This window comes from Macaca mulatta, chromosome 8 (assembly GCF_049350105.2).
Source record: "Macaca mulatta isolate MMU2019108-1 chromosome 8, T2T-MMU8v2.0, whole genome shotgun sequence".
NCBI lineage: Eukaryota > Metazoa > Chordata > Mammalia > Primates > Cercopithecidae > Macaca > Macaca mulatta.
Window position 1 is genome coordinate 109,735,713 of NC_133413.1, and position 26,173 is coordinate 109,761,885.

Consider the following 26,173-nt stretch of genomic DNA (forward strand, 5'->3'; position numbering starts at 1 on the left):
GAGACTCCTCAGCTGGAGACAAAGAACTTTATTATCCACAGCGTTAGCAATAATCACACTATTAGCATTTTCTTGTGTTAGTGCCCTGAGCCCAGTTTCCATAAGGTGACATGAAAGGGGCCAGGAATTCTGAATTTAGGGAACCTGAACCTTTTATAATGGATAGAAAGCGTGCCTGCCCTTTCCTCCAGAGGGAGGCGCTGTGTCTCCTTTGCGAGGGTGTAAGCACACTTGCCCTTTGCTCAGAAGCAGGATCATATTTCTGTCTTCTGAGGCTATTCGCTATACAAATATCCTTTAAAACACAGTAGGGAACAAAGACAATCACTACCTCTACTTGGAGGTAGTGGAGAATTGGAGAATTGTCTCTCAATAGTATGTTCCTTCAAGTGAATTCTTGAAAACCACAGTACACCTTAATCATCTTTCTTCCCCTTTCTCTCATATTCTCTGCTAGATCTTCTATGCAAATATAAAGTATGTGATCACAGATTTTGAAATGCATCTGTATATGCGTGGAAAAGTTTATATGTAAACTCATACCAATCACATATCAATTCATAAATGATACCAGTTGATCTGATAATTATTTTGCCTTCTTTATTATACTTTATGTTTTTATAAGAAATTAATTTGTAATGAGGGAAAATAAATAACAAAAGCTAAAAACGTAATTTCTCATCATTATTTATAAAATATGAAAACATAACACATTGTTTTTTATTTTAAATTATTAATATGAACTATGGTTCTTTTCTTTAGAATTAAGGATAATTGCATTTTATGTCTTTGGTGTTCCCCCATCTTTAGAACCATCAGATATCCTATAGGTATTTTTCTTATAGATAAGGACATTATTATTTCACCAAATGTATATTCTCACTCAAGCTTGCATAAAAATTAATAAGCATCCAGCTAATGCTTGTGATTGCCCTGTTTGGTGACTGTGAGCAGTCACCAAAGGTAAAAGGCCTTGAGTTGAATATAACATTTATTGTTTATGAATTCTATTTCTTCCCCCTTGGGTGCCCACTATTTTTAATTCTCTGGTGAACTTGGCAGTGGTACTCTCTCTTTTCTTGATAATACTCTTTGCTAAACATTTTCTTTACTTAGAATTATGTTTTAACACTTTATTTTTAATTAAAGGATATAATCTTTTTTAGATTAAAAATATATTTTATGATTTCTTAGAGTATGTACATACATCTAAATGTAGTTATCAATCACTGTTTTAATTATTATTTATATTGCGTCATAAATTGTAACGAGTTTGTTAAGGTATTCATAGTCTTTTGCACATCTGCCTACCTTTTTTGGTTGTTGGTTTTTGTTTGTTTTTTAACTAAGCCATTTTCAGTAGCATTAGGTATAAATCAGTAGCATTAGGTATAATCACATTGTTGTAAAATACACAATTTATTTTTTAACTACATATTACAGTGGAGAAATGTTAATTTTATTTCTGAGTTCTTATTAAAATTATTTTTTAAATTTATATCATCACAACCTATGGTCCAATTTTGATTCTAAGTTCATCCCCAACAAGTTATATGGTGATTTTGACACATGAATAACAAGACCTGCTGATACTGCACTGGGTTTGATTTTGCTTTTTAATTATTCAGTTAGAAGCAGACCTTTTCCTCTTCCAAACTCAGCCAATGTTAAGTGGCTAGCTGCAGGGGGACATGTGTTTAGGGCTGGGGATGTGTTAACAACAGAATGCCACTATTTCAATGATATAGTCACATAGGGTGGACTAAGCCAGAATAAAGACTTGCTGCTCCACATGAAGATAATCGATTTTCACAAAATTCTAAATAATCTTCCAGAGAATCTGTATATTCTTCAAAACAACGAAACCCCTAAAAGCTATGACATTTGTTTACCCTAGGTTTTGAAATGTTATAAACCTTAATTTGGAATTATTCATGAAAATTTCTGGAATGGAGATGAAAACTTAAAAAGCAGAATACTCCATAAATGATACTTAAAAGATATAACCCATTTTATCTTACATGTTTATGTATTACTTCTCATGTCAATGTAATAAGTACAGAGTTAAAATAATAGAAGCCTTTTAAATTTAAGACACCTTGACTATTGCTAAGATAATAATAAATGAAGACGTGTGATAATGTTGTAGATTTGGTAGATAATGCTATAAATTCAAAGTATAGAACTTTAGCTTCTGGCCATGATAGACTAACAGGGTTTAGATTTATATTCCTGCTGTAAACAACTAACAAACTGGATAAAATATATGGGGAAAATTCCCCAGTTTCTGGACATTGGATAACAGGCAGTGCAGGAGTGTGATTCCTCATAGAAAGGAAACAAAGGTGAGCCCTAGGATTTCCCTAGCTTTCTGCCTCAAGGCACGTTTCAGAATACAGAGTAGAATAGGACATCTTAAACTGAGCTCAGCAGTCTTTCTGAGTTGTAGAGACAGGAACTGAAGTTTAGGGAGGCAGAAATGACTAGAAATTATAGAATAAAATTCCAGAGATGGAGAAAGTTATGCAGAAAAAGAGCCCCTGGGGCAATGAGACCTCACAGGGTTTGGCAAAGAATAACCTTGGAGCTGTGATCTTAATGATTCCCACCCTTACACAGGGCAGAAGGCATTGAAGTTCCTACTGTCCATCGCATACCATTCTCATTGGTTATTTAGGACATTCAGTAGAGACCAGAAGGGCTAGGCCTTAGCTGTGGGGCTAAACTATTTATAAAGACTACCCTAGACTCACCTTAAACAAACTTGTAAATCAGCCTCTGAAGGAAACAAAATAGCAAGTAACTGTTACTATTAAAAGGAATATAATACTGTTGTAGCCCAACATCATTAAAAGGAATACAATAAGATGGAGACATACAACTTAAATATAACAGTGCCAAATATTCAATAAAAAAATTACTAGAGGTGCAAAGGAGTGAGAACTACCAACAGGAGAGAAACTAGCCAATAGAAATAGGCTGAGAAATGACACAGATGATAGAATTAGCAGGTATATTAAATACCTATATGTTAAAACAGGTATCATAACTATGTTCAGATATTTACAAGAAGTTGCATACATTGAGGAGAGAAATGGAAAATATATAAAAGAACCAAACTCAATTCTAGAGATGAAAAACAAAATATCTGAAATAAAAATTTAGTGGAATTAGATGTAGAGTAGTAGATATTGCAAGAAAAAGAGATTAATTAACTTGAAGACATAGTGATGGAAACATGCCAAAATGAAGCACAAAGAGAATAAAGGAAAATAAATGTACAGAGCCTTATTGAACCATGGGATGATAATTAGCTATGGTTGTGAGGGTAGGGCTCACTGAAAGTTCACATTTGACCAGATACTTGAAACAGGCGAGGAAGTGAGCCATGTGGATATCTGTGGATAAATGATTTGGAATTATCTATGTATCTATATCTATATTTATATCTATATCTATATCTATATAGGAATAAATGATATACTGTAACCCTTTCGTTTTATAAGTAAGACTATTGAGTCACAAAGAGGTCAAGAAACTTATCCAAGGTTAAAAAGATATTTAATGAGACTTTTTAAAAACTGAAATTGCCAGAGTATAGGAAGAGATAAAGCAACTTATCCAAGGTTAAAAAGATATTTAATGAGACTTTTTAAAAATTGAAATTGCCAGAGTATAGGCACTTCATGATTATTTCCTTCTTTCGCTCTGAATATTTCCTTCTTTCTTTCTTTCATGGCATAGGCAGTCCTGCAAATCAGGTCTATGCAAATTTTGTCATCTACTATTTCATCTCTAATACCTAATATATAGCCAGCCAACTTCAGTGCCCTTTTTATTTTTTTGCTAAGGAATTACTCTAAATTTGCAGCCCTGTCCCGTAGCACTAAGATAGTGAAAGATTTTGCATCAGAGTTACCAAGATGCATACTACTGGGAAACACCTTTTATGATCGTGTTTCATAATGGCATTGATAGTTCCACCTTTCTTTATTTGAGTGCCACTCACTGGTGCACAGTTAAGTTCCTGGATGAGACTCAAAAGTGAAACACTACTGTTGGTATATACTTCTTGGCCTTGATCTAGCCTTAAATATATTCCAGAATGCTGAGGCTTCTACCAAAATAAAAAATATATATATGATCCTTCAGATGTTTCAGTTTTTATCAGGCATATGGAAAATCTATCTCTTATGCCTAGGTCTTCAAGAGAAGTAAATATGAAAAATCTTGAAATCTTAAAAAGTACATTGTTTATATTACAGATAATAAAAGGCTTTAGATTATTGTTATTTGTTTTTAAAGAACCTGTCTTTGGAGTATGATCTTTGGTTATTGAGTAGAATATTTTTCCTTCCTTCCTTCCTTCCTTCCTTCCTTCCTTCCTTCCTTCCTTCCTTCCTTCCTTCCTTCCTTCCTTCCTTCCTTCCTTCCTTCCTTCCTTCCTTTCTTCCTTTCTTCCTTTCTTCCTTTCTTTCTTTCTTTCGTTCTTTTTTGAGATGGAGTCTTGCTCTGTCGCCCAGGCTGGAGTGCAGTGGCGTGATCTCGGCTCACTGCAACCTCCACCTCCCAGGTTCAAATGATTCTCCTACCTCAGCCTCTTGAGTAGCTGGGGCTATAGGCACGTGCCAGCACACCCAGCTAATTATTGTATTTTTAGTAGAGACGGGGTTTCACCATGTTGGCCAGGATGGTCTCGGTCTCTTGACCTTGTGATCTGCCTGCCTTGGCCTTCCAAAGTGCTGGGATTACAGGCGTGAGCCAATGCGCTTGGCCTGAGTAGAATATTTCTAATTACATTTTTTTGCTGACCTCATTTCAAGATGTAATATTTTAAATTTATGCCAAAGTTTAATAATACAGTTATCTTGTTTAGGCTTAAGTTTGGCTGAAAATATCAGACTACTCTAAATAACGGTGCTTTAAACAAGATCCAATTTTGTCTCTCATTGGAAAGTTTAAGCAGGCATCCTAAAGCTATTATAATCTTTCAATATCAGGAAGCTTTTTATTCTACTTTGAGTGACCTTCATTGCCAGGCTTGCCTCATGGTTCATGATGGTGGCTTCAGCAGTTAATCAAGTATGCATTTCAGTGAGCAGAAATGAGTACAGTGAAAGAGAAAGCTATTTTCTACATCATTAAGCACTACCCAGAAGTTGCACACCCCATTTTGTTTATATACTCTTGGCTAGAAGCTAGTTACATGGTCCTATCTAGCTGCATAAGAGGTCTTGCAAATGTAGTGTGTATTCTTTAAAGCCATGTACCTGGCTACAACTTGTGTTTTCTAACTAAGAAAGAAAGGAAGAGTGGATAGTAGAGATTATTTAGCTGCTTCTACTGTAGTAACTTAAAATGGAAAATCAAAAGCTGAATTTTGGAAAAAAAAAAAAGAATAAAAATATTTTCCTTTAGTATGCATATCACAAGACAAAGCTGGTTAAAAAAATGTTTTTAGTGTTGCTTAGATATTTCACACTAAGAGATATAGACTTGGGAGTCGTCAACATATGGATCATAGTGGAAGCCACAGAGTGGTTGAGATTTCTCAGGAGACCCTAGAGAGCAGGATGGGAAGAGAGTGCAAAATTACATTCAAAGGAACTCTTTAATGGAAGAGTAAGGAGAAGGAGCCAATGGAGAGAGTTCAGAAGCATCACTATATGAGAAGTAGGCAACAAAGCTACATGTATATGTGCGACACAATTCCAAAGAGTTTCAAGAAGAAGGTGGATGTGCATGATATGCTGTAGAGTCATCAAGAACAATGAGGCTGACAAATAGGCTGTTAGTCTGTGGCCAGTTGGCCAGAGGAGTTTTAGTTGTTAAGGAACGGATGTGAATTGAAGGAGGGACAACCTATGTACACCAGTCATTCAAGAAATTTGACTATATAGTCGCTTGGGGTATGTATATAGCAATAGAGATATAAAGAGACAAGGAGACAAAATTGGAGATACCACAAAGACTGAGGATAATTTATACAGTGAGATCACAGGTAAGCAAGATCTAAAACCCTGCACAGATGTGAGACTTAACCATTTAGGAAAAATCATTTCTTCTTTAGGACAGAGATAAGAAGATAAGACTATATATCATTATAGATTAATTTAGTTATTTTTCTTTCCACAAACAAGTACTTATGTGGGACAAGTATTTTGTTTTTTGCACTTTTACAGAATCTAAGAGATCGAAAAATGTATAATTTTCTCAAGACAAGCCTCCTATTTTTCTCATACAGGGAACCAGTTTTTCAGGTTAACTTTGGAATGCCCTGGCTGAGAAGAGGAGTTCATTCAGGTGGTTAGAGGGCCCTAAAATTTTATTTTTTCTTTACAAATGTCATTTGAAAATATTAAAGCATGAAGGTAGACATTATTGTATAATATAAAATTGATTTTATCAGGGATAAAAGATGGTTTTAAAAAATTTTACTATTTTAGAACAGAAAAAGGTTGAAAATAAAGTATATCTAATGAAGTACATCTAAAGTAAAATAACTTGAAAATGTAATTCAGAAAGTCATCAGAGAATTTAATGAAAATATATGTTTACTGAGTTGTTTTGTACATTGTAAGAAAAATTATTTTTATTTCTAAATCTAAATTCAAGGGAAAAAGTATTAGCAGTCTGCAGAGCTTAAAATGATACACAAAGTTCAAATTATTTTATAAGTTGTTTCTGCACTATTCTAGGCAATCAGCATAATTTATAATTAGACAATATTTCTAAGATTAATTTTCTAAAGGACTTCAACAGATGCTAGATGATTATTTGATATGTTACCCATACTGTAGATGATTGTAGCCATATACTTCATTTCCTTAACTCTTTGATTTTTTGAATATTTCATGTTTTATGAAGGTAGTAGTTTATGAAGGTGATAAATATAAAGTGTCTCTGATGATAGCTATCACTTTCATAAACATGAAGCATCCCTCAGTCATCTGATGGCAATCTTTTATAGCCATATCTATCAAATGTATTACTAAGTTGACATTTACCACATATTTGAATTTCTCACATTGCTAGTGTTCATGTGAAAACTCCTGAAATGAATCATTAGCTCGTAAGGAGATGTAATTACACTTTATTTAGTATGTCTGCATGTGTGCCCTGCAGAGTATTTTATCATTGGTATTTGATGATTAATTCCAACAAAGTGTTCAGTTTGTTAAGCAGACTGGGTTTATTTATTTTTATTTTTAAATGTGCTGTACTTTATTAAAATACATATAATGTCCTATCTTGTTGGGTCCTTTTCTTGAGAGACTAGCAATTATTCCATATTTAATTTTTTTTAAGTTCTTGGTCCTTACCTCTTTGGCTCACTTTTTATTTCTCTAGGATTGTAAAGCAGATTTATTTGTGTATGGTTTCTTCTAATGTGTTCAAGTTTTGCTTTCTATTTTTACTTTGAAGGTAGAGCATAGACTTCATTAAATTTTCTCAGAAGAGAAAGGTTTGGAAGGTAAATTAATGTTGAAAAATTACTTGTACTTCCATACCCTATTGGAGTTATTTGACTTCCATTACTGTTAGCACTACCTCACTCCCTTCCCTTTTGAATATGCTGGCCCAAACCTGGAACAAAACAACGAAAAGAGGGAGGGGGAAATAAGAACCCCACCCCCACCCCAGAACATGGTTTCTTGGTTTCCTTCAGCACAGCTGAGGCAGACTAACATTTCTTTAAAAGCATTACTGAATACTAAGAAGGAATAAATTAGAACAAATACAGAAAATATAAACTATATAAAAATAGTTAACCTTAAAATTGTAGTCTTCAGTTGTTTTTCTTAGTGCACTCCTATCAGTAATTTTTTGAGCAAGCATCCATAGTAGTTATTGATTTATACGTTAAATATATGTATCACTATTTAATGTAATAAAGCATGTAAGATTATTTTAATTTTAATATTTAAATTATACTATTCAGATAGAATTTTAATACATCAATAATGTTTCAGTGGGTGTAATATTGCATGGTATTACTTTTTTTTTTTTTTGAGGCGGAGTCTCGCTCTGTCACCCAGGCTGGAGTGCAGTGCTCAATCTCAGCTCACTACAACCTCCGCCTTCTGGGTTCAAGCAATCCTCCTGCCTCAGCCTCCCAAGTAGCTGGGATTACAGGTGCCCACCACACACCCGGCTAATCTTTGTGTTTTTTAGTAGAGACAAAGTTTCACCATGTTGGCCAGACTGGTCTCGAACTCCTGACCTCAAATGATCCGTCCGTCTCGGCCTCCCAAAGTGCTAGTATTACAGGCGTGAGCCATTGCACCCAGCCTGCATGGTATTACTTTTTAAATATTTGTTTAATACTTTGTTTTGATAGCAACTTATAAGTTTAATTTTTAATTAAGTTTATTCCAATTGTTGGTTTTAATGGCTGACATAATTGGAAAGCTGCCTCACTGAGATACATCATATTGAAGAGATGAAAAGGGCATCATTGACTGTACTCAAGATACTTATTTTTCAGTCCCATCTATTTTGCAAAGGTTTGCTGACATAAGGCCAGTAAATTTTCATCTTCCTTATATAATGAGTTATTTCAATTTAATGGGATATTGCCTTTTTTATTCAAATAAATTAGTTTTGTTTTTAATCCATATTTTTGAGTGTGTTTTACAGGAATATTTTTAAAGTGTGTATACAGATTATGAGTATTAATTCAGTTAAAATAAATAATAAAATTCTAAAACCTGATTAACTATGCATGGTAAATTGTAATATGCCACAATTAACTGAAAACAAGTGAAGGATTGAAGAATCCTTGGCAATTCTTTCTTGTTGTTGAGTGTTCCTGTTCCTTTGTATACTTAACATAGTGTTATCTGTGGCCTTCTGACATGAAGAAGGACTCCAATGGTAGTTTACTGTATTAAATATTAATAAACTATGGCTGGGCACAGTGGCTCACACCTGTAATCCCAGCACTTTGGGAGGCCAAGTGGGCAGATCACTTGAGGTCAGAAGTTTGAGACCAGCCTGGCCAACATGGCCCATCTCTACTAAAAACACAAAAATTAGCTGGGTGTGGTGATGCGTGCCTGCAGTCCCAGCTACTCAGGAGGCTGAGGCAGGAGAATTGCTTGAACCCAGGAGATGGAGGTTGCAGTGAGCCGATATTGTGCTATTGCACTCCAGCCTGGGCTACAGAGTGAGACTCCAGCTCTAAATAAATAAATAACTGAATAAATAAATAAGTAACTATATGTGTTTCTCATTTTTAGATGAAAGTAAATATAAGTAGATATTCTCATGTTGGCCAGGCTAGTCTCAAACTCCTGGACTTAGGCCAGGAACACCCTATGGGTGTTCTTGTAGCTTTGTGCACCACATTTTTTGGAGAACACTCTTGTGTTGGAATGTTATTATTTGAAAGTTTAGCATTACCTAGAGAAAGCCTCTCATGTAAGGTTCGGATATGATTATCCTGTGGAGCAGATTCACTGTGCAGTGGTTACGAACTTGTCCAGTGAGACAGAACACACTCATATGCAGTGAGTTACATTAAGCAGATTTATGGCTGTACTCACAGATAGCTATCAAGGGACAATAGAAGCCTAGGATTCAGTGTGATTTGGTTCCCCCAGACTCCGGAAAGCTGCTCAGGTTAAATGGTGTCTCATCTGTGCATGCCGCACTACATCTGAGGGTCCCTGGAAGACATCTGTCTTTGGGTTTTATATTCCATGGTGATATGACTTGCTGGCTAAAGCATTACAGTGTACTGTTTCTAGTCTGGACTGGAACAGAACTTGAGCTGTTTTGGTCAGTCCCTTCCTATCTTAAGATGTTGCGTTGTACAATATTCTTAAGAACTACAAGTGAAAAAAGGAAGAGAACTGGGTAGTCCAAGGCCACCAGAGCACCGTCCTGCAGTTTCCAAGGAGCCAATTTAAACTAAGAAAGGTATTGGCTGAGACAGTGAAAGAAATCTTTACTCCCTCTGATCAAGGAGTTAAAAAAAAAAAAATCAATAGCATCTCCAAATCTGCTGGCTTAGGCAGAGAATCAGTGGGATAATGACCAGTGAATATGCTAATAGAGGTACTGAAAGGTGAGTTAGGAAGCCAATGAAGTTGAACAGCTCTTGAAGAAGTAAGCCTGAGAAAGGAGGGAAACAAGTCTCATGATATGCTTAAAGCATTTTGGGACCTATGCAGGCTATGTAATGATGTTGCTAGGGCAGGGCACATACAACTACTAACCTATTGCCTGGTTTTCCCCAAATTGATAGGTGATTTCTTTACTAGCAAATAAACATTCCTAAATTAGAAAGGAGTCTTCAATTGTGAGAGACAGAAACTATATTCAAATGATTTTCAATTTAAAAACCGGTTGTGGCAGACTATTTATTGAATCCGTAACCAGAATGGTAAAGGCAAAGATGGATCTTTTCTTTGGAATGACTTAGAACCAGAGATTCCACGTTATCAGCACGCCATCTTTTCGTGTTGGTTTAACTTTCTCTTACTGAACATAGATTTCTTGACATAGTTTTGTACATGGCTAGGGTACCTCTGAACTCACATACTTAATTCCCTATGATCAAAGAGAAACAGGTCTTATCCAATGCCTATTGAAAATGTAATTGAAGCACTTTGGGAGGTCAAGGTGGGCAGATCACCTGAGGCCAGGAGTTCGAGATCAGCCTGGGCAACATGGTGAAACCCCGTCTCTACTAAAAATACAAAAATTAGCCGGGTGTGGTGGCACATGCCTGTAGTCTCAGCTAATCAGGAGGCTGAGGTGGGAGAATCGCTCAAACCCGGGAGGCAGAGGTTGTAGTGAGCTGATATTGCATCATTGCACTCCAGCCTGGGTGACAGAGCAAGACTCTGTCTCCAAAAAAAATAAATAAATAAAATAAAAAAATGTAATCGAAGAGGATTTTGCTTGACTGTCTTAAATCATGTGCCAACATCTTGGACAGTCACTATGGTCAGGAAGGTTAGGTACAATGATTGGCCCAGCAGCAACGCCGGTTGGGTCATGTTTTCACACTTGTGTTCTGGGGCATGAGATATAATGTCAGAAAAAATGCAAGAATAGCAGAAACATGGCTCATGAGGATAACTCCAGCTATTCCAGTTTGTACATACTAATTTTTTATTTTGCAATTAGTCACAGCAGGTTTAAAACACATTACTGTTTTGATAGGAAGATGGTAAATTGATTATGAAGGTATTAGCCACATGAACTAGGGAACAGGGAGAAAAATCTGGAAGGAAGAGACATAAGATGCTTAAGACAGATTGCAGACTTTACAACAGGCTTCGTTTTAATTTTTTTAAACATAGAGTTTATTCAACTGAGGGAAAGGAATTACAATATGTTTTTGCTGTGTGCAGTTTTGAACAATGCAGTTTTGCCTAGCACAATTTATTCATTTTTAAACTTCATCTGTTTCATTATAAAGATTTTTTCCCAAAGAGCCATTAATTTGAATTATCATATGTGATTTGAACTATAATGTCACTTAATTTTAAAGTTCTTTGAGAACATTTTGCGGTGTTAATAAGTGAATGTTTTTCAAATATAGAGTTCTTTGGAAATAAGTGTAAGTTATTCTAGTTTTTATACAAACTGGCAAGAATTCAGCAAAAATTCAACCAAAAATTTTTTTAACAGTCTTTTCACCCCCTTTTAGCAGTCAGAACAAGATTATAGCTTCCAGATGAAATTCTGAATGTCACATAGTGATGACATATATTTTCCTGGTTGGCTCAGCATGAGATGCAATTTTGCATGCCATGTCACGCTGACTTGCAGAATCCAAAAGCCATTATTTCCCAAGGGGCTTTCAAGAGTGATACTATTGAATGTAGTTTTTATTTTGATGAAAAGTCACATGCATTATTGCAATTCTGTGGCAAGTTTCTTAAAGCTTTGAATATTATTTAACTTTTAGAAATTTTAAAAATAGTACTATGTAAAGGTCACTTTCTCTTCAATATATTTAAATTTATATTGCCAAATACAGTTGCCAAAAATAATGATGAGTATAAAATGTAAATCAAGAATTAGGAAGGTATAGTAGATAAACCAGTAGCTTAGGGACCAAAACACCTAAATTTTTATCTTACTCTACCCCATGTTAAGCTAACATCACACGGTTTTGTTTTTTTCATTTATAAAATGATGATAAGTATACCCAGCAATACCTCAAGTAAAGTAAGATATATGAAAGTTCTTTAATATGATAAAACACAATTCAGAAGCCGAAGATCACATTTTTGATGTTTGAATTTTAAAGGAAAAGCTGTAGACTTCAAGCATGGCGAAGCGTATTTTGACTAACAGTTTCTAGCCTTGTGGTAAAATTTTATTCTTTCTTTTTTCCTTTGGATCTTAATCATCTGCAAGTTGGCTTAAACCTCAGTATATCAGTACAGATGCCTACATAATGAAATTTATTTCACACTGATGATCTGCCTTCTTTTTTAGGCTAACTGTCTAACTGACCTGTTTTGTTATACCAGTCTTATTTTTTTTTTCTCTTTTTTAAAGGTGCCTCATATCCAACTGCCTACACATCTCTGCTTAGGTATTTTATGGGATGCTCAAGCCTAACATGTCTTGTTTCATCTGCCTTCCTACATTTATATAACTGTGTACCTCTCCCCCAACCTTCATTCACCATGATGCTCAAGGCTGAGACCTAGGATTCATCCTTAGTGTCTCCCTTTCCTGTCCATTCCACTTCCAAGTTGTATCTTGAATCTTTTTGTCTGTTCGTATGCCATAACAAATGGAGCCACATCATTTTTTTGTACAGAGTAATGTAAGGATATGCTAACTAGCCTTCCTGGTGGCATTTGGTATTATCTTATCCTCTGATCTCAGTTACCTCAGTTCATTGTCCACATGGCAGCAAGAGTCATCTTATTAAAAACCTAAGTTAGATCATGTCTCTCCCTGATTAATCACAGTAATTGCTTCCTATTGCACTTAAGATACAACTCAGACTTCTTACCATGTTCTACACAGTTGGATCTTATCTAACCTCCATCAGGTTCTCCCATGGCATCTTTGTCATTTTTCCTTACATGGATCCTGTTTCATTTTCTTATATACTTCATTCTCTCCCCTCCCCTCCCTTCTCTTCCCTGACGGACTTTTGCTCTGTCACCCAGGCTGGAGTGTAGTGGCATGATCTTGTCTCATTGCAACCTCCCGCCTCCCCGGTTCAAGCGATTCTCCTGCCTCAGCCTCCCGAGTAGCTGGGACTACAGGCGCCCGCCATACTAATTTTTGTATTTTTAGTAGAGACAGGGTTTTGCCATATTGGCCAGGCTGGTATCGAACTCCTGACCTTGTAATCCACTCAGCCTCCCAAAGTGTGTGGATTACAGACGTGAGCCACCATGCCTGGCCACTATACACTTTTCATACTGCAGGTCTTAGTTTAGATTATCAATAAAGAAACCTCTGTATTCCGTAAAAGAGGTATGTGCCAGTCACCCAGGATTCTTTAACACCCCTTTCTGTCCTTAGAACACTTATCATGTATCCTGTTCTTGTTTTTTTTTGTTTTTGTTTTTGTTTGTTTGTTTTTAAAATTCTCTCCTTCTCTGGAATATATCTCAACAGCCATATATGACTTGTTCATTTTTGTATTCCCAGAGTCTAACAGCCATTCTGGTATTGAGCAAATATGTATTAAATAATTGTTGCATGAATGAATTAAACTTTTCCTTTCTCTGTTATTTTTAGAAATGTAAAACTCTCATTCCTTAGTCTTTTAAACCCCTGTTCTTTAATTGATTTAAGTTGATGTCCTATAACTTTTCTTATCTGTTCTGGTTCCTCACAGATATTTGTCAGATATTCAGAAGGAGTTAGCAGCTCATGACACAATTTCACATGGTTTGCATAATCTTCCAGGGTATTCCTACTACATCAGAAATTTAGATATATTTTAAAATGTTGAATTATTTTAAGAATAGTCCAAGTACAACACGGGATATTAAGATAAAATTTTACCTCTAGTCAGTGTTCTCCATTCTGTGCTAAGTGGGTTGGGAAATTGCAAGTAATGTATGACATGGCTTTTGTTATGATGAACTTTAGGTTCTATCTGGAGAAAGAAAAGTAATGTACAGCATAGTAGACTTTAGAGAACTGAGGAAAACTGATTGGAAGGAATCATTACTATAGATTTTAGGAATTAGAAAAGTTTTCATTGAGAAGACCTTAAGATAGGTCTTAGACAGGTGTAACAATCAAGAAGGTGCTTTCATTTGGATGGGAACAGCAGAGAGAAGACACTGATTGGAGTAAAGAATCTTTAGTTGAAATAGTGGAAAATAAAGTCGAACAGAGATTCAGAGAGTCAAGACCAGCTTATACAGAGCTTTGAAAGCCAGATAGAGAACTTTGACTTTCTACCTGAGATTCATTCTTAAGTAGTATCCTACAGCTGAGAATTGTTTGTAGGATGGAACTAAAGGAGGAAGACCCATTTCAGAACTGTGAGTAAATCTTTATAGTGATGAAGATTTTCAGCAAATTGGTAGCCAAGGAAACAAAGAAGAAAGTACAGATTTAGGTTATTTCTGAAACTAAAAATTGACTTTCTTTCTTACCCTTTAAAAAAGGTATATGTAAATTTATGTTTATTTCTTTTGAGAGATTCCCAAATCATTTTTAGGATCATGAATGATAATAGTGTCTTTTTCATAGTCATACATATGTGGTTTAGAATAAAGTGAGAGGCCATCAATGCTTCTACAATTATTGTACTTTCTACATTATGATAACATTTTTTGTTATCCATCTATTTCTCTCTTTATAATAAGAGCCCCTCAGAGGTGTGACCCCAGTCTCTTTGTTTCTCCATGACCTAGCACAAGTAGGCACTCGATTATACTTATTGAATTGAACTAAGCAACTTTTCCATAGCTCATAAGTCTTGGAAGAGGCCAGCATTTTCCTTTATCTCATTTTCAAGTGTTTTCCAGGCCACATCAACAGAATATAAGAATACAATGTAATAAGATTCACAAGTCGGCATCTGTTTGACTTTATTCCTGCTATGCTGCTGAAATTTTAAAAATCTTTTTGTGATCTTCTAAAGAAATGAGGAAATGGGGGATTGAGAGAAAGGTGATGAGTTTTGAGTAGAGGCATGATATAACCTTTTTTGGCTATTTTACCATAATCTTGATGCTGTACTGAGAATACACTGTAGGGAGAAAAGCGTAGAAGGAGATAAGCCAGGTGCCATATGGCTCTTGGCCATAGTGTGTGTATACCTGTAATCATGGTAACTTTGCCAGGTAGGCATCCTAGAGGATGCAAGGTCAAATTCAGGATCTATTTTGAGATAGAGCCAATCAGATTATAGTAATTTTCAGGATGTATGGTGTAACAGAGAAGGGTCATGGTTTTGTTTCTTCGTTTGTTTTTGCAGCCAGAAAGGTGGATTTGCTATTTATTGAAACTTGGAAGACTAAAAGGTGAAGAATATAGGGACTTTTGAGAAAGAGACTCAAGAGATTTCCTTTGGCTATGTTAAATTTGAAATTCCTATTAACTATCCAAATGGAGATGTTCAGTAGGCAGTTGAATAAATAGTCTGGAGCTTACAGGATAGATCCAGACAATTCCCTGGAAATAGAATCCTCATAGAGGATACTTAAAGCCATGACATTGAGTGAGATCCTCTAAGACGGAAGTGTTTGTAGAGAAGAGAAATGACCCAAGTACTGAACGCTTGGATGTTTCAGCATTTAGTGGTCTGTAGAATGAAGAATTAGCTAGAAAACTGAGAAAGAGCTACAACTGAGGTAGAATGGGAACATAGAGATGGTAGTGTTCAGAAAGAAGTGAAGACTGTGTTTTAAGGACGTGGAAAAGATCAACTTTTTCAGATTCCTCTAATAGGTCAGTGTTAAACAATGGCTCTAAAAAACTACCACGGAAATTTCAGTGACTCAGAATTCATTTCTTGTTGTAGGAAAGTCCATTACTGTGTCCACAGTGTGATAGCTCTTTTCTAAACAGTGAATCAGCCACTCTGAGGGTCCTTAGGGCCTCAGATTCAGAAGAGAGTTTTAGGAAGATGAAGATTTTGCTGATGACATATCATGAGTTCTAGAGGGCAGAATGGAGTGTGGAGTGAGAGATGAGGTCAGATGGGGATTGCACAGGTCTGTCTAGAGATGAGAATCTGAGTGATGAGGGGTATTGTTAGAATTTTGAGTTTCTCCTGGTGGCTGATGTAAACAATATAAATGGCATGAAGGAATCAGTACTGGGGTGTCTAATTCAGAATTAGGTGACAAGGCTGTGAGTACTGGGGCTGGAGGGATGTGGTCTTTAATCCCTCTGGGATTACAGGCGTGAGCCACAATGCCCAGCCTGAAACAAGTTTGAAGAAATTTATACATTCGGTAAATATGTATATGTACAATTATATACTTAGTGGATTTTTTAAATGATTGCAGTTATATATGTCAAATTAAATCACCAAAAAATAATGAAATTTTTAGGCCTAGGATTTTTCTTTGGATTGCAAAGACCCCCACAAAATAACCAAGGATCATAATTTTCTTTTTCTGCTCTCCACTTAGAGGAAAACAATTAAATGCAGATCAAATAAACATATTTAGTGGATTTATTTAAGTTAACATCCGGACTACATACTGGAGTCATAATAGATTCAACTTACAGTTCTTGTATCAGGAATCAAATAAGATGAGAAGAGTTTTGAGTATTAGCAAAACAACTCCTAGTTGGTCTCTATTTTCACTCTCTTCTTCCAATTATATATTATTTGTGTTAATATAAGAATTTTCACTTCATAACTCAGGAATGGAAAACCAAATACTGTATGTTCTCACTTATAAGTATGAGCTAAGCTATGGGTACGCAAAGGCATACAGAGTGGCATAATGGACATTAGAGACTAAAAAGGTGGGTTGGGGGAATACTTGGGTGACAGGTGCAGTAAAATTTCAGATTTCACCACTATGCCATTTGTCTCTGTAACCAAAAACCAATTGTATCCCTGAAGCTATTGAAAAATTTAAAAAATTGTTAAAAATGAAAAGAACTTTCACTTCTAAAACTCAAATTTTATTACACTGAATTGCTTAACAGTTTTCACTATCTCTTGGTACCTTCAGGATGAACTTCATGTTTCTTTGCAAGATATTTAAGACCCTTCACAACTAGGCCTTACCTTGTCTTTCTTTCTGGCCTTACCTCTGGTATACCAGTTGCATTTTTTGTGTGGTCTGCTTCACTCACACTAAACTACTTACAATTCACTTTGTGAATCTATGCCTTTGTGCATCTTCTTTCTGTCTGCTAGTCGTCTGTCTTTAAGAATTCTTTCTCAAACAAGCTCCATGTTACCTCCTTTGTGGAGTCTTTCCTGCCAATATTTGAGTGAATTAATTCAGTCTTCCTGTGTTACCAGAATTATTTATTTATTTATTATTATAATTTAAGTTCTGGGATACCTGTGCAGAACATACAGGTTTGTTACATAATTATACACATGCCATGGTGGTTTGCTGCACCCATCAATCTGTCATCTACATTAGGTATTTCTGAAAATGTTATCCTTCCCCTAGCCCCCACCCTGTGACAGGGGCTGGTGTGTGATGTTCCCCTCCCTATGTCCATGTGTTCTCGTTGTTCAACTCCCACTTACAAGTGAGAACGTGTGGTGTTTGGTTTTCTGTTCTTGTGTTAGTTTGCTGAGAATGATGGTTTCCAGCTTCATCCATGTCCCTGCAAAGGACATGAACTCATCTCTTTTTATGGCTGCATAGTATTCCATGGTGTATATGTGCCACATTTTCTTAATCCAGTCTATCATTGATGGGCATTTGGGTTGGTTCCAAGTCTTTGCTATTGTGAACAGTGTTGCAATAAACGTATGTGTATGTGTGTCTTTATACTAGAATGATTTATAATCCTTTGGGTATATATCCGGTAATGGGACTGCTGGATCAAATGGTATTTCTGGTTCTAGATCCTTGAGGAATCGCCACACTGTCTTCCACAACGGTTGAAGTATTTTACACTCCTATCAATGGTGTAAAAGCGTTCCTATTCTCTGCATCCTCTCCAGCGTCTGTTGTTTCCTGACTTTTTAATAATCACCATTCTAACCAGCATGAGATGGTATCTCATTGTGGTTTTGATTTGCATTTCTGTAATGATCAGTGATGATGAGCTTTTATTCATATGTTTGTAGGCCACGTAAGTGTCTTCTTTTGAGAAGTGTCTGTTCATATCCTTTGCCCACTTTTTGATGGAGTTGTTGTTTTCTTCTTGTAAATGTGTTTAAGTTCTTTGCAGATTCTGGATATTAGCCCTTTGTCAGATGGATAGATTGCAAAAAATTTCTCCCATTCTGCATGCTGCCTGTTCCCTCTGATGATAGTTTCTTTTGCTGTGCAGAAGCTCTTTAGTTTAATTAGATCCCATTTCTCAATTTCGGTTTTTGTTGCCATTGCTTTTGGTGTTTTAGTTATGAAGTCTTTGCCCATGTCTGTGTCCTGAATGGTATTGTCTACATTTTTTTCTAGGGTGTTTATGGTTTTAAGTCTTACATTTAAGTTTTTAATCCATCTTGAGTTAATTTTTGTAAAAGGTGTAAAGAAGGGTCCAGTTTCAGTTTTTTGCGAATGGCTAGCCAGTTTTCCCAATACTGTTTATTAAATAGGGAATCCTTTCTCCATTGTTTATTTTTGTCAGGTTTGTCAATGGTCAGATGGTTGTAGATGTGTGGTGTTATTTCTGAGGCCTCTATTCTGTTCCATTGGTCTACATATCAGTTTTGGTACCAGTACCATGCTGTTTTGGTTACTGTAGCCTTGTAGTATAGTTTGAAGTCAGGTAGCGTGATGCCTCCAGCTTTGTTCTTTTTGCTTAGGATTGTGTTGGCAATGCAGGCTCTTTTTCAGTTCCATATGAAATTTAAAGTAGTTTTTTTTAAATAATTCTGTGAAGAAAGTCAGTGGTAGCTTGATGGGGATAGCATTGAATGTATAAATCACTTTGGACAGTATGACCATTTTCATGATATGTATTCTTCCTATCCGTGAGTATGGAATGTTTTTCCATTTGTATGTGTCCTCTCTTATTTCGTTGAGCGGTGGTTTGTAGTTCTCCTTGAAGAGGTCCTTCACATCCCTAGTAAGTTGGATTCCTAGGTATTTTATTCTCTTAGTATCAATTGTGAATGGGAATTCACTCATGATTTGGCTCTCTGTTTGTTTATTATTGGTGTATAGGAATGCTTGTGATTTTTGCATATTGATTTTGTATCCTGAGACTTTGTTGAAGTTGCTTATCAGCTTAAGGAGATATTTGGCTAAGATGGTGGGGTTTTCTAAATATACAATCATGTCATTTGCAGACAGAGACAATTTGACTTCTTGTCTTCCTGTATGAATACCCTTTATTTCTTTCTCATGCCTGATTGCCCTGGCCTGAACTTCCAGTACTATATTGAATAGGAGTGGTGAGAGATGGCATTCTTGTCTTGTTGGTTTTCAAAGGGAATGCTTCCAGCTTTTTTCCTTCTAGTATGATGTTGGCTGTGGGTTTGTCATAAATACCTCTTATTATTTTGAGATACGTCTCATCAATACCTACTTTATTGAGAGTTTTTAGCATGAAGGGGTGTTGAATTTTGTTGAAGTACTTTGCTGCACTTATTGAGATAATCATGTGGTTTTTGTCATTGATTCTGTTTTTGTGTTATTGATTTGCATATGTTGAACCACCTTGCATCCCAGGGGTGAAGCCAACTTGATCATGGTGGATAAGCTTTTTGATTTGCAGCTGGATTTGGTTTGCCAGTGTTTTATATTGAGGATTTTTGCATCGATGTTCTTCAGGTATATTGTCCTGAAATTTTCTTTTTTTGTTGTATTTCTACAGGGTTTGATATCAGAATGATGCTGGCCTCATAAAGTGAGTTAGGAAGGAATTCATCTTTTTATATTGTTTGGAATAGTTTTAGAAGGAATAGTACCAGCTCCTCTTTGTACCTCGGGTAGAATTCAGCTGTGACTCAATATGGTCCTGGGTTTTTTTGGGTTGGTAGGCTATTAATTACTGCCTCAATTCAGAACTTGTTATTGGTCTATTCAGGGATTTGACTTCTTCCTGGTTTAGTCTTGGGAAGGTGTATGTGTCCAGGAATTTGTCCATTTCTTCTAGATTTTCTAGTTTATTTGCATAGAGGTATCTATAGTATTCTCTGATGGTAGTTTGTATTTCTGTGGGATCACTGGTGATCTCCCCTTTATCGTTTTTTATTGTGTCTATTTGATTCTTCTTTCTTAGTTATTTCTTGTCTTCTGCTAGCTTTTGAATTTGTTTGCTCTTGCTTCTCTAGTTCTTTTAATTGTGATGTTAGGGTGTCGATTTTCTGTCTTTTCTGCTTTCTCTTGTGGGCATTTAGTGCTATAAATTTCCCTCTACACACTGCTTTAAATGTGTCCCAGAGATTCTGGTACATTGTGTCTTAGTTCTCACTGGTTTCAAAGAACTTATTTACTTCTGCCTTAATTTTATTATTTAACCAGTAGTCATTCAGGAGCAGGTTATTCAGTTTCCATATAGTTGTGCAGTTTTGAGTGACTTTCTTAATCTTTAGTTCTAATTTTATTGCAGTGTGGTCTGAGAGACTGTTATGATTTCCATCCTTTTGCATTTGCTGAGGAGTGTTTTACTCCCAATTATGTGGTCAGTTTTAGAATAAGTGCGATGTGGTGCTGAGAAGAATGTATATTCTGTTGATTTGGGGTGGAGAGTTCTGTAGATGTCTATTAGGTCTGCTTGGTGAAGAGCTTGAGTTCAAGTCCTGAATATCCTTGTTAATTTTCTGTCTTATTGATTTGTCTGATATTAACAATGGGGTGCTCAAGTCTCCCACTATTATTGTGTGGAAGTCTAAGTTTCTTTGTAGGTCTCTAAGAACTTGCTTTATGAATCTGGGTGCTCCTGTATTGGGTGCATATATATTTAGGATAGTTAGCTCTTGTTGCTTTGATCTCTTTCTCATTATGTAATGCACTTCTTTGTCTTTTTGATCTTTGTTGGTTTAAATTCTGTTTTGTTGGAGACTAGGATTGCAACTCCTGCTTTTTTTTTTTTTTCCTTTTCCTTTGCTTGGTAGACCTTTCTCCATCCCTTTTTTTGAGCTTATGCGTGTCTTTGCACATGAGTTGGGTCCCCTGAATACAGCACACTGATGGGTCTTGACTCTTTATGCAATTTGCCAGTCTGTGTCTTTTAATTGGGGCATTTAGCCCATTTACATTTAAGGTTAATATGGTTATGTGTGAATTTCATCCTGTTATCATGATGCTAGTTGGTTATTTTGCGCATTAGTTGATGCAGTTTCTTCACAGTGTCAATGGCCTTTACAATTTGGTATGTTTTTGCAGTGTCTGGTACTGGTTTTTCCTTTTCATATTTCATGCTTCCTTCAGAAGCTCTTTTAAGTCAGGCCTGGTGGTGGCAGAATTTCTCAGTGTTTGCTTGTCTGTAAAGGATTTTATTTATCCTTCGCTTATGAAGTTTAATTTGGCTGTATATGAAATTTTGGGTTGAAAATTCTTTTCTTTAAGAATATGGAATATTGGCCCCCACTCTCTTCTGGCTTGTACGGTTTCTGCCAAGAGATCCGCTGTTAGTTTGACGAGTTTCCCTTTTTGGGTAACCCGAACTTTCTCTCTGGCTGCCCTTAATATTTTTTCCTTCATTTCCTTCATTTCAACCATGGTGAGTCTGATGATTTTGTGTCTCAGGGTTGCTCTTCTCAAGGAGTATCTTTTTGATGTTCTCTGATGATTTCCTGCATTTGAACATTGGCTTGTCTTGCTAGGTTGAGAAAGTTCTCCTGGATAATATCCTGAAGAATATTTTCCAACTTGATTCCATTCTCCGAGTCACTTTCAGGTACACCAATCAAACGTAGGTTTGGTCTTTTCACATAGTCCCATATTTTGTGGAGGCTTTGTTCGTTCCTTTTCATTCTTTTTTCTCTAATTTTGTCTTCACACTTTATTTCATTAAGTTGATCTTCAGTCTGCTATCCTTTCTTCCGCTTGATTGATTTGGCTGTTGACACTTGTGTATGGTTCTCAAAGTTCTCGTGCTGTGTTTTTCATCTCCATCAGGTCATTTATGTTCTTCTCTAAACTGGATATTCTAGTTAGCAATTCCTCTGAAGTTTTTTCCAGGTTCTTAGCTTCCTTGCATTTGGTTAGATCATGCTCCTTTAGCTCGGAGGAGTTTGTTATTACCCACCTTCTGGAGCCTACTTCTATCAATTCATCAGACTCATTCTCCATCCAGTTTTGTTTCCGTGCTGCAAGGATTTGTGATTCTTTGGAGGAGGAGAGGCATTCTGGTTTTTGTAATTTACAGCCTTTTTTGCGCTGGTTTTTCCACACTCTTCATGGATTTATCTACCTTTGGTCTTTGATGTTGGTGACCTTTAGATGGGGCTTCTGTGTCGATGTCCTTTTTGTTGATGTTGATGCTATTCCTTTCTGTTTGATAGGTTTCCTGCTAACAGTCAGGCTCCTCTGCTGCAGGTCTGCTGGAGTTTTCTGGAGGTCCACTCCAGAACCTCTTTGCCTGGGTATTACCAGCACAGGCTGCAGAACAGCGAAGATTGCTGCCTGTTCCTTCCTCTGGAAGCTTCATCACAGAAGGGCACCCGCCAGATGCCAGCTGGACCTCTCCTGTATGTGGTGTCTGTCAACCCCTGCTAGGAGGTGTCTCCCAGTCAGGAAGCACAGGGGTCAGGGAACCACTTGAGGAGACAGTCTGTCCGTTAGCAGAGCTCAACCACTGTTCTGGGAGATCCACTGCTCTCTTTAGAGCTTGCAGGCAGGAACATTTAAGCCTGCTGAAGCTGTGCCCACAGCCACCCCTTCCCCCAGGTGCTCTGTCCTAGGGAGATGGGAGTTTTATCTGTGAGTCCCTGACTGGGGCTGCCGCCTTTCTTTCAGAGATGCTCTGCCCAGAGAGGAGGAATCTAGAGAGGCAGTCTGGCCACAGTGGCTTTGTGGTGCTGCAGTGGGCTCTGCCCAGTTCAAACTTCCCGGTGGTGGCTTTGTTTACACTGTGAGGGGAAAATCGCCTATTCAAGCCTCAGTAATGGTGGACGCCCTCCCCTGACCAAGCTCCAGAGTCCCAGGTTGACTTCAGACTGCTGTGTTGGCAGTGAGAATTTCAAGCTAGTGGATCTCAGCTTGTTGGGCTCCGTGGGGGTGGGATCTGCTGAGTAAGACCACTTGGCTCCCTGGCTTCAGTCAATGGTTCTGTCTCGCTGGCATTCCAGGCGCCACTGGGGGTATGAAGAAATACTCCTGCAGCTAGCTGAGTGTCTGCCCAAATGACCACCCAGTTTTGTACTTGAGACCCAGGACCTTGTTGGCATAGGCCCCCGAGGGAATCACCTGGTCTGCGGGTTGTGAAGACCCTGGGAAAAGCATAGTATCTGGGCTGGAGTGCACCATTCCTCATGGCACAGTCCCTCATGGCTTCCCTTGGCTAGGGGAGGGCGTTCCCTGACCCCTTGCACTTCCTGGGTGAGGCGATGCCCCACCTTGCTTTGGCTCACCCTCCCTGGGCTGCACCCACTGTCTAACCAGTCCCAGTGAGATGAGCTGGGTATCTCAGAAATGCAGAAGTCACCCACCTTCTGCATTGATCTCACTGGGAGCTGCAGACCTGAGTTGTTCCTATTTGGCCATCTTGCCAGCCATCTGTGTTACCAGAATTTTATAGTGCAGTATTTGTCAAACCAAATGATAATCATAGTATTTAATTAAGTTTATATCTTATCTTCACATTGTAAGCTCTCATAGGGCAGGGATTGTGTCATATTTTTAAGCCCTTACTGCAGAGCCCTAGTATGTGGTAAATGGACATTTAATAAGATTTTTAGTTTAGGATGAAGAAAATGACTTCTACTTTTCCTTCTGACCTTTTTTCTCCTTTCTCTTTCCAAAAAATCATAGATGTGAGCATTCAAATTCTAGTAGCAATCTGATTAACGAAAGTTTTTTTAATTTGTATTTTTATAAGCTCCCTAGATTATATTTAGTTTCTCTCCGACTCCTTATAAATGATGATAAAAGCCAAAGAGTGGGAAGGGTGCTATTGAAAGGCGAACATAAAATATTTCCACCAATTTCTTAATTCTACATAAAAATCAGCTTTATTACTTTACAGTCACACTTTGAATAATTTGTTCTTCTTAATGAATCTTAATTCTGAGTATAAAATATTGGAAACCAGTGATAGCCTGTTGCAGCTATAAGCAAAAAACTGCCTCTCGCAACTTAAAAATTCTTACTGCTTCTCTAAGATGTCATGATATGCTATCTGGAAGTGCTTTAGCTCATTTACTACCCTTTTCAAATCTTTTGTTGTTGTCTGTGTGATTTGTTTTGGAATTGAGGCCAGGATAAAGGAATTTTAATGGTCTCAGTGCATTAATGTGATGATCTATATATAACTTGAATGTTGAATTCCAGAGACATTCATATCTTTGCTTTGCTATTTATAACAAGACAGTGTTAATCAATGTACTCGCTTTCTCATTATCTCCCTACTTCTTTTCTCGTCTTTATTCCCTTCACCTTACTTTGTTTCTTGTTTTTTCTTTCTTGACAGATTTCAGAATCCCTGCCTTGCCCCATGACTTTCCATTGAGATCTAGGTAGACTGTATTGTTTATATCCTGCAAATTATGGATGAGAAACTGAAACCTAAGTAGTTGACGTGATTTTAAGATCACATGTCTTGAATTGGTAGAATATAAAAAATAAATCTAGGTTTTCTGAGTCCTCCCAGTCCATGCTTTCAGGAAATTTTTATTTAAATATATTAATCTCACTGGTATCTGAAATTCTGTCACAAAGAGTTTTTTGATTTTTTGTTTTCATTTTAAATCTCAAAGCTTCTACAAATAAGCATAAGCTCCATGAGGACTGGGATTGTGTTTGTTTTGCTCACCATAGAATTTCTAGTTCTTAACTTAGGCCTTAAGAGATAATAGGTACTCCATAAGTAGTTTTTGAATGATGTTTTTTGATATGTTGAAATTTTAATTTCATATTTTCACTGTCCATCCCTCCCTCCTTTCTTCTTTTCTTCTTTCTTATTTTTCTTATTTTTGGTGAGCTACATTTTCTGATTTTTCTCCTATTGGCACATGTTATTTCTCTAATAAAAGTATTTTAAAAACTGTACCATATAGCAAGAGACACCTTCAAGCACATGAACAGTTAACACTTTATCTTGGTTTTTCTTTTTCTTTTTTTCCTTTCTTTCTTTCTTTTTATTTATTTATTTATTTATTTGTTTTTTGAGATGGAGTCTTGCATTGGTGCCGTCTCGGCTCACTGCAATCTCTGCCTCCCTGATTCAAGCGGTTCTCCTACCTCAGCCTCCAGAATAGCTAGGATTACAGGTGTGTGCCACCATGCCCGGCTAATAACACTTTATCTTAGTTTTCGTGAAATTTTCTGAATAAGATGATGAAATGTGATAGTGATTATCACTCTTTCGTCAAGGTCTGGTTTCTCTTCTGAGAAATTTATCCTTCTTTCTTCAAATTCTTACCCAGAAATCTAGAACATGTGCCCTTCTAGATGGCCTGGAGTTCACCAGTTAGTCTTAAACTTTCTGCAAACTTGTAAATAAGTTACTGTCATCTTCCTTGAGGTCCTACCGAACCATTTCTCTCACAAAGGCCTTGCCACTTTTTTCTCATTATTTCAGGGAACCTTGTTTTCTGATATGGTTTGGCTAGGTGTCTTCACCCAAATCTCATGTTTAATTATAATCCCCATGTGTTGAAGGTGGGGCCTGGTGGGCAGTGATTACATCGTGGGGGTGGTTTCTAAACGTTTAGCAACATCTTCCTAGTGCTGTCTCATGATAGAGTTCTCAAGAGATCTGAAGGTTTAAAAGTACGTGGCACTTCCCCACTCCCTCTCTCTTTTCTGCCACCATGTGAAGAGGTCCTTGCTTCCCCTTCACCTTCCACCATGATTGTTTTCCTGAGGCCCCCTAGTCATGCTTCCTGTTAATCCTGTGGAACTGTGAGTCAATTAAACCTCTTATCTTTATAAATAACCCAGTCTGAGTTAGTTCTTTA

General features: G+C 36.9%; 1 protein-coding gene across 40 annotated transcripts in view; it reads left to right on the forward strand.

Moving 5' to 3' along the window:
- Nucleotides 1-26,173, forward strand: part of VPS13B (vacuolar protein sorting 13 homolog B) — an 856,590-nt gene that overhangs the window by 362,044 nt on the left and 468,373 nt on the right. The window lies entirely within an intron of this gene.